Source organism: Canis lupus, chromosome 1 (assembly GCF_011100685.1).
Source record: "Canis lupus familiaris isolate Mischka breed German Shepherd chromosome 1, alternate assembly UU_Cfam_GSD_1.0, whole genome shotgun sequence".
In the NCBI taxonomy this organism is placed as follows: Eukaryota; Metazoa; Chordata; class Mammalia; order Carnivora; family Canidae; genus Canis; species Canis lupus.
Genome location: NC_049222.1, coordinates 23,114,583 through 23,124,538, shown reverse-complemented (window position 1 = coordinate 23,124,538; position 9,956 = coordinate 23,114,583). Strand labels below are relative to the sequence as shown.

Sequence of the window (9,956 nt, the reverse complement as noted above, 5' to 3'; positions counted from 1 at the left end):
TGCTATTTTTCTGTTTAGGTGCTTAGGGATATCCATGCAAGAAAAACCTAAAATATATCTAATTTTATTTGTGTTACCTGTTGAACTTCTGCATAAGATTTAATTTTTTAAAACAAATTTCACTTCTTAGAATGCATACTCACAAACAAAACACACACTGACACACAAAAGACGCTCTACACCAGCAGAGTTTCTGATTCTATGAGGCCTGATCAGAGAACACAATCAGATATTAAAGACAAGGTTCCTTGATGCACAGCCTTTCAATTTGTTATATAAGAATCATTCTCCAGTCTCAAAACCCTTGACTGGATTGCAGTGAAAACTCATGATCTACAAAAAGTGTCCAACTGCTAAATCGCTCAAAACCCCACCCAGTAAGCAAACTGACTCACAGAATCCAGAATCCATGAACCATATGATAGTGTGCTCTGTTCCCAGGAGAGCCCCTCTGGCCTTCCTACATCTTACGTGCTATTTGTTCTGACTTCATAGATGACTCTAAGAGACAATGTGACATCATGGAAGGAAAAGGTGGGAGTCCAGAGATAGGGTTGAGACTCCGCTTTCCTCAAGCCCCCGCCCTCTCCAAGCCTCTACCCACAGAAGGGTAGTTCTACATCAAAGTTGGCAAACTTTCTGTAAAGGGCCAGAGAGCAAATATGCCATTCATTGTGGGCCAAACAACCTCTGTCGCAGCTGTTCAGCTCTGGCATAGACAACATGTAGACAAGAGTGTGGCTGTGTTCCAGTCCGACTTCATAAAAACAGATGGCGAGTTAGATTTGGCCTGTGGGCCTTACTTTGCTAGCTAACCCTTGTTCTACAGGACCGTTGTGCACCTGCCCAACTCAGAAGATTTATGATTTAAAATTATATAGGATCTGGTAAGTTTTCACTGAGATATTAATAGATTATACTGGCTTGAAATATATTTGCTTTTGAACAGGGAACAGTGAGTATCTGAACTCAAAGGGACACAATGCTACAGAAGATTTTCAGGCATCGGGGTCAGGTAGCAGGTAGCGGTGGGGTTATTTTTGATTCAAGGATCTTTGGAGGGCCCTGAGAGTATGGCAGGTTGGAAGTTACTTGCCCTGTCTATAGGTAAGGTCAACCTGGTTACTTAGAGGGAGCCATTAGCATTTGAGGGTCCCTGTTGAAGCCTTTCCGGGACTGCTTCCTTGCCAGGACAGCTGAGAAGCCACAAGGGGAATAATGAGCTCTGTTGTTGGAACTGTAAATAATGAACCGACTGCAGTAGTTCTGCTCCATAGGGCCCCATACTGACTGCTATTCAATTGTAAATATCCCCTTTCTGCTGCTGTACTGTAGGACAGAGAGTCGTTGCTATATATTATGCTAAATATTCCCTTGAATCCAACTGCAGAAAGAGAGAGAGGACAATGCAGGCGGCAAAACCAACCCATTAACTTGCTGTACATCTGTTTCCGTCTCCTGATAACTCAAGGTGCTAAGACAGCCCACGCCTTTCCTTTAAGACACAGGGATATTTTTATAGGTATGGAATGGGTATGTATGTATATGAATACATTGCCATTTGACTCCTTCAGTGGCACCTTTCTGGAGATGAGAGACCGACTCAGGCCATTTATTTTTCCCTGCAGTGTTTTTCCTCTTTCCCTTGGTCTTGTTCTGCTTTAGCTGATGCAGAGCCTTTCCCCTTGAGAAGCTATTGAATAGCTGGGGAGATATTTCAGAGATGCTTAAATTAATATTCATTTCCCATCTAGTGCCCACTGCTGTCACCAAGACCCTGGCTTGGATTCCTAACCAATTATGACATTAACTCTTCCTAGCTGGGATCCTTCCATGTGCCAGTTTTCTAGGCAGATTCCTTACTCACACTTGTTTTTTTGAACTTTGAGATCCTGGACTCTGAACTACGACCCAGTCCTCTGGACCTGGCTTATTTCTGCTTCCTGTCTCTGAATTTGATCTCCAGGCTTTTATGGTTCCTACTAAGCTTTTGGAACTTTCCCTTACTGAACAGTGCTTACAGCAGGGCTGTTCAAAAAGTAAATTTATATAGCTGCAGAACGTAAAGGGATCCTAGAAATCATTAATAACTCTCTATTTTAAAGATGATGACTGTGAGGCCAGAGATGTTGTCTGATTGGCCAATGTCATGCAGATTACACCCAGGTGTCAGCCTCCCTTCCACTCTCCACCATCTTCCTTCTCGTTAGTTTCTCTCCTTCTCTTGTATTTGGGCAAAAGTGTTTGTGTTTCCTCATATCCTCTCATGACTTGGTTCCAGCCTTAGGTTAAGAAATGAGTGGTTCTTGGAAATGCTGAGGTCTTCCAGGACTTTGTTAATATCATGTTCCCAACTCTTTAAAGTGCTATCAATTTAAGGATGTGTTTGTAGCATACATCTCCCAAATATCCAGGTGAGATACAAGTGGTAATTTCTCAGCACAGCGTGATGTAACTTAAAAATGGAACACAGCAGTGGGCATCCATGCTGTTAAAAAGCCTTCAGCCCTCCCTCCTTGGAGGATTTTTCACTGTCTTTTTTATAATAAGCCTCAGCCTACAGACATATTGTCCAGATATTTCCCAGTTTTATTATCAAGAGTCCCTTCACATCCCTTATAGTCCCTTATAAGGCTTCTTTCAAGTGCCCTAATTCCTATTTACTCCTGTGGATCCCTGTAGCTCTTTTTCTTTACCATATACTCATTGATCAAAGTCCAGATTCCACCCAAATGTCAGCCTCTCGCCTGCCCCCACTATTCTCCTCCCTGGGCAGTCCACTCTGTTCTAGTAAATTTGACGAGGTTTGTGTTTCCTCACATCCCTAGTAGCCTTATCAAATCATTCTGATAAACCAGGCTGTCCAATATAAAGTAAGGGAATTTATGAGTTTAAGTGTCTCTGTTTTCTTTCTCACTTTGCTTGTACTGAGAAAATAGCAGAGAATTTAGACTAGACTCAAATTTTAAACTTCCTCCATTTTTAAGTCAATTATTTTGAAAAAAAATTAAATATCCTCATTGGCTTTGAGGGAAAGAAGGAAAATAATCTTTGCTAGTTTCCCATTATGGGAGTATAGCTTATGTCAGATACGCACTTAGGCATTCTTATGTTTTCTTCTCCTTAAGTGCATCTTCAATTTTTCTGACCAAAAATCGAGGTAGGCAGAGGGCTCATGAATCAGCTTAACCCATTTTCACTTGCAGTTGCAGCAAAATGGTGTTTCCAGAGGGGCTGTGTTGTGGAGGGAAGGTGTAGTTGGGAGTCTCTATTCTTGGATTCCAACCCTCACTCTGCAAATAACTTAGCCGCATGCCTTTAGTTAAATCATTTTACCTGTTTGGAATTTAATTTCCTGAAGGAATACTTCGGCAGCAGGAAACAGAAAAATGGAGCAGTCATAGTTTTATCAAATAGAGGTGACTCTCCCCTGTAACCAGGTATCTGACCATTGGTAGCCTCTGCTGCTGTTTCAGTAGCTTTATAGCACTAGGGCCAGCACATCTACAATTCTTCCGGCCTTGGCCTTATTGTCTCAATATGTAAGCTGTGGCTCCGGGCCTTAAGTCTGCATTTAGGGCAGGAAGAAGGGGAGGGAAGCAGCCCTCTGCTTTTGAACCTTTCATCAGCAAAAGGAGAAGCCATCTCAGAAGTTCCCTGAAGACATTTACTCATTTGACAAAATCACATGAATAGCCCAGCTGCGAGGGAGGCATAAGCAGTTAGTTGTTGCAGTCACCATGGTGGAGGCAAGGAGAAGAAAGGGATTGTGATTATGTGTTGAGTTAGCCAACCCACAGTGTCTACAGTGCCTCAAAAAGGCAGAGGGTGTGCTGCAAATGATCTCGAAGACCTCTCCCAGCTCTGCCTGTTTGTGAATCTCTGAATAGGGAGAAAGAATTCAGTATGTGGCATTGCTTTTACGTGTATAGAAGCTCCTGGTTTCTATGCAAGTTCTCCCCAGGAAAGCGTCCTCTGATACTCTAGGTGCAGGTTGGAGAAGGAGTTGGAGAAAATGTTTGGAGGAAACACTGATGCTGTGCCTCTCTGGGTTTCTCCAGACAGTAATAGAGTCCTCCCATGGTAGCACAGTGTCATCCCCAGAAGGAAATGGAGGAGACCAGCAAGATAATGCTGTTTTGACAATTCTAGGAAAGGGGAAAAATGAAAACATCTGTTCAGATGGAAATATTCCTAAGAGAAGTAACACACATGTTAGTATTACATAATTATTTTTCAATTATTTTAATGATTTTCAATTTAAGAAGTTTAAAATATCTAAAGACAAGCATTTCATTTTAAAAATTCCTTTTCACACATCAGTGGGATCACACAGATTTGTGCCAGAGGGCGAAGGGAGGTGGGGACTAGAGGAAGGTGGTCAGAAGTATCAAACTTCCAGATATAGGCTAAATGTACCCTAGGCATGTGAGGTGCAACATTACTGGAGCTAACACTGCTGGATGATATACAGGAAAGTTGAGAGTAAATCCTATGAGTTTTCACCATAAGGAGAAAATATTTTACCTGTTTTTTTCCCCTTTTCATTATATCTATGAGAAGATGAATGTTAGCTGAAACTATTGCAGTAACCACCTCACAATATATGTAAATCAAACCATCTGCTGTACACCTTAAGTGTATACAGTGGCTCATGTCAATGGTTTCCTAATAAAATTTGAAAAAAAATGTCCTTTGTCTTCCATCACATATCTAATTTTGCATGATTATAGACAATCTTACATGCATACTATTTTGTGCCCTGGTTAATTCCCTCACCATAATCAGGTTATTATTATTTGGCAGACAGAGGTGTAAGAGGAAGTGAAATGGGAATGGCTGAATGAAATTGTCACAGAAGGCTGGAGAGAGAGGGACAGCATAATCCTGGTGTCCTGGTGTGAAACTTGGTTCCTTTACCAGTGTGTCCAAGTTCTTTGTGTGATTACAAAGATGGGGACCTAACAAAAAAAAAGTAGGTTATGGCTACAGGGACAGTGGGATTCTCCTTAGGAATCCAAAATAGGTACGTAACAGCCAGCTACCTCTTGGCCTTTCTTAACCACTTGTAGGAAATAACTTTGACCTACCAAGCTCACCTCCTTTGCTTCTATGGAGAAAGCTGCTTTATAGTATTTCTTTAGAAGGGCATATTTACTTACTGTATGCTTTAAGCACATTCTGAGAGGAAAATATGCTGCTGACAAGGACTGGGTCTTCTAATACCAGGAGCACACAGAGAAAAGCTGATGGGATCCAGGCAAAGCATATAACGTGTGATTTTGTCAGTGAGACACAACAGAACGGTAGACAGGTGTTAACTGGAGAGTAGACATTGTCCTCAGATCTTCATTTGTTTAATGTCATATGAATTCATGAGAGTTTGGGTCTCTCGTCTGGTACACGGGGGTGGGATCTTCATTTTTTCGTGTATGGTTGCTCACAAACCATTGTGGTTTGCCCTGTTTGAGATGTATTACATTGATGACTCTGGTCTTTTTTTCCTATTTCTGGACATAGAATTGTGGGAGATGTAGAAGTGGTAATTTAAATATTTTGGGAATCATTAATGCAGTTTGCCAATAGTGTTAATTTTTCCTCCCTTTTGAGCACACACGATTGCATTTTTGGCTTCTTTGTGGTTATTTGGGCCAGTACAACTAGTTTTTTAAAAATATAAGTGATGAGTTTACTTCCATATTAAAGAATTCAATTATGCATTGTATGTGTGAGAACTGTTAAAGCTTTCTTCCCCTCCAGTACAACTAGTTAACACTGTTCAAGGTTGTTGTTTCTCTAGTTGTTTGTTCACAATGAACAGAACTCTTGGGGAATCTGATAGAAGGAGTGAGAAATACACCTTTGTTGGTAAGCCATTGAAGTTTGGGGGATATTTACTACTATTCCAAAATTTAGTCTATCCTGACACTAAAGCCATTTTCTAACATAGAAAGAATTTGAGATATTTTACCTCAGGCCATTAAGAAAAAAATGAAACTGTCAGGGGCATATCAGAAGTTTAAATATAGCATATAGATGCAGATTTACTCATCAGAAAGGGAACTGGACCTAGTTCTACTTCTCCTAGTGATTAGTTTTGTAACTTGTGGCACATCACTTGATTATCCAATGCGACTATCAGTTCTTTTAAGAAAAGCAGGGTAATGTCCTGTCTTTCCTTTTATTTATCCAGTTTTCAAAATAATGAATTGGCTCCCTGTCAACTTCAAAAGGCAACCAATTACCTAGAATATGAATCCACTGTAATTCTTATTAAAGCTCAAATTATCGGTCCCATTTAGGTGTCTTTTTGAATTGGTTCCCATGTACTTTTGGAATCACCCTGGTAGTCTTTGATATGTTCCATGTTCTCTGCTATGTCAAGATATTGGAGGCCAAAGTTAAGGCTGAGCCACTTATCCAAGAAGCTTCAGTTTCCTTTAATGGAATAGAGTTTTAAGAACAGAGTCTGGACTTGCTATTGGTACTAGTTTGGTCACAGTCTTCTAACCTTTTCATGGACAGAAATAGGGGGGAAAAATATATATATATATGATATGTTGTGAATTCATACAGATCTTTCCAATTAAAGTTTAGGACTATAATACTTTTGCTTAACTTCCCTATTACTATTAGGAGATAATTTTCCATGGATTTCTTTTGTTCTTGAAGATGTTGAGAGCAGAGATACTGACCATATGTGTTCTTGACTATCTTCTAAAGGATATTTGTATAGCACGCAGCTTTAAAAGATAAAGATAATGTGGGATCCCTGGGTGGCGCAGCGGTTTAGCGCCTGCCTTTGGCCCAGGGCGCGATCCTGGAGACCCAGGATCGAATCCCACGTCGGGCTCCCGGTGCATGGAGCCTGCTTCTCCCTCTGCCTATGTCTCTGCCTCTCTCTCTCTCTCTCTGTGACTACCATAAAAAAAAAAAAAAAGATAAAGATAATGTCTCTCTCTTGAACAAAGGGTGGATTTGTGTACTGTCTAGGATAAAAAAAAAAAATCTTTATCACTAGGATAAAGGCTAGTGAATCAGCCAAGGTTCTTAAGAGAAGGAGAATGAATAGGATAGATATATTAAGAAAAAAATAAGGAATTTTGCTCATGTGATTCTGGGGGTGGCAAGTTCAAAATCCCTAGAACAGGCCAAGAGCAGGCTAGAAACTCAGGCAGGAGTTGATGTTACAGTCTTGAGGCAATATTTCTTGTTCTCCAGTTTTTACTCTTAAGGCCTTCAACTAATTGAGTGAGGCCGACCCACATTATCAAGGGTGAGCTCCTTTACTTACGGTGAATTGACTGTAGCTGTGAATTGTATCTATACAACACCTACACTAGTATTTGACTAAATCACTAAAAATGATCACCTGATGTTAAGCTGGTTTGCTTACAGACCAGTTTGTAAAAGATTCAGTTTCCCCAAATTCCAGGTTACTTGACTGTGATGCAGACTTGCTGCATTGTGCAAAGATCTAGGCTCCTCTGTGTCACTATTATGGGTTTTAGGGAACAAGGAGAATTAATGAAAATGTAACACTAACGCTCATGCTTCTTGCTATAAATAATAAAGTAATAGGTGGTGAGTTAAAAGTGCATTCCATCAGCATCCGTGAAGCTGTGATGGCTTTCCTCTTAGCTTTCAAGTTAGGGCAAAATCTCAGACCTGTCACAGTTCTTGACCATTACATCTCTACGTTTTTCCTTTCACAGTAAGAGTTTTGGTTCTCAAGAACATAATCACAGTGAATAGTAGAATGTTCTGTAGTTATTTGGTTTGCTTTATCCACCTTACCCACATTATTGTCTTAGAATAGCAGGAGTAATGACATCACTTCTTACTGTGATTACCAAAGAACAGTTCCTTTTTTTTTGCATATCTTATCCCTAGTCTCCTCTTATTACATTAAAGTCATAGTAAGTCTACATTTTCAGATTATATAATCATGACTTTCTTCCTTTATACCCCATTTAGCTTTAGTTTTACAAGTAGCTATACATGTAATAGTACCAGCTATTATACTGGTGTCTCTAGTAATTTTGGTTCTCTGAGGTTTTTTTCTGTGGTAAATTCCTTTAGAAGGTCTTTTGGGGACAGTATGACAATACGACATGAATTCATGCATGCTAGTCACAATCTGTGTCTTTTAACTTAAAATCAGTTTTGTTTGTTATAAAGTTTTTGTTCCATTTTTTTTCCTTGTATGTGTAAAATATATTATTCAGCATTCTTCTGGCATAAGACCTATCTTTCGGAATATCTGATGATAATTTTTTTCTTGAATCTCTTTTCTTTTTTCCATGAAATTTTTCATGAACTAAAGTTTTTAGTGTTCATTAGCATTTATTTTTGTTTTCTTCAGAAAATGCTATTGTTTGTATGTTGGAGCGTCTTTGCTTATCGTTAATAATTGCCATTTCTTTCACATTTTTGTTAACTCTTTCTGTTATATTTTTGACATTTTCTTTCTTTACACCTGCTGTTTCATTTAAGGCATTATTTGGTGTGATCATTCTCTTTTGTTGTCCTTCTAGTTTAATCTTCCTTTCTATATTTCTCTTTTTGAGTTTATAACTCATTTCTGAATTTTCTAATTCTTATTTGTTTTTATTGTTTTAATAATTTATATATATGTGCTAATTTTGAGTTATTTTTACAGTTTTAATTCACCTACCTTCTCTTTTTGTTTGAGCATGTTTGATGATTTCATTATATATAGGGATATTATCCTGTTTTTTTTTCCTTTTGTTTTCATAGTAACTTTGTATGGAATTTGATTTTATGCTTTTCCAATGCTCAGATTAATGGATTTTAGTTTTCCTGAAATTTTAGAAGTACATCCAAATAGTTTTTTTTTCCCCACAAAATTCTGTCCTCTGTTATTGTTGTTGAATGTTCAAAAATACTATGGCTCACATTCTGAGACTTCCTGGTGCTATTATTTCCACTCACTTTTATTTGAATATTATCACCCCTTTTTCTCTGTTGTGCCAGTCCTCTTCAGTCTTCATTCCTCACAGATTATTCTCCATGTGAGGCAAATGAGTTTCATGAGTTTATAAGGGTTAGACTGTCCCAGCCCCCTCAGTTCTTCCTAAGGGTCTCTCATACTCATTACTGTTGGAGTCCTTAAATTTACTCATCACATTTTTCAGCGAAGTCCTGTTTCATGTGTTGGAGTTTTCATATTCTCAGGTTCATCACATACCCATTGGTTCCTTCTGCTTCCTTCCATTCAGCCAGTAAGATCTTTGCACTGTCAGTCTTCTGTTCCCTAAGTGGGTTTATGTTAGATACCTTATCACCCAGCTTTGTTAAGAATGTTGTACATAGGTTTTTAATTTTTATTTCTAGGTTCTCTTTTTTTATGTGAGAATTCAGGAAGACCAGAGACTGTGTGGCTACCACAACTGTCATATTTCTGGAATTACCCCATCCATTTATTTTTTATTAAAACAAGTTATTTAATAGCTACCATAATGTAGAAATTCAGAGATATAAAATGAACAAAGTGCTACCCCCTCTGTTGAAGTACTAGTGCAAAATTGAGAAAAAGCTTTGAATGCTATGTCATTAGTTTTTTAACTTAAATTATTTTGTAAGAATGATATGCATATAGAAAAGTGCACATGTCTTAAATGTATAGCTCAATGAATTCTCACATACTGAAAAAAACCATGTAGCTAATATGTACATTAAATAACATAATATTATCAGTATCCATCAGCTTTCCACTTATCCTCTTCCTTTCCCAACCCTCTGACTTATAATAGTATAGGAATAACCACTCTCTTGACTTCTAACAGTGTATATTAGCTTTTTTCATTTTTTGTTATGTGACTGGAATGATATGATACGTACTTCTTTGAGTCTTTTTTTTTGCTCAAAATTATGCTTGTTATAATCATCATTATTTCCATGTATAGTTATAGTATTCATTTCTGTGTTAATAA

General features: G+C 38.4%; 1 long non-coding RNA gene across 1 annotated transcript in view; it reads left to right on the top strand.

Annotated features, from left to right (window-relative positions):
* The first annotated feature begins 547 nt into the window (after positions 1 to 547).
* The window catches only part of LOC111090624, a 30,800-nt gene continuing 21,391 nt past the window's right edge, over positions 548 to 9,956 (top strand). Inside the window, exon 1 of the long non-coding RNA XR_005353045.1 lies at positions 548 to 887. This is a non-coding gene — a long non-coding RNA (uncharacterized LOC111090624). The remainder of the gene's footprint in view (positions 888 to 9,956) is intronic.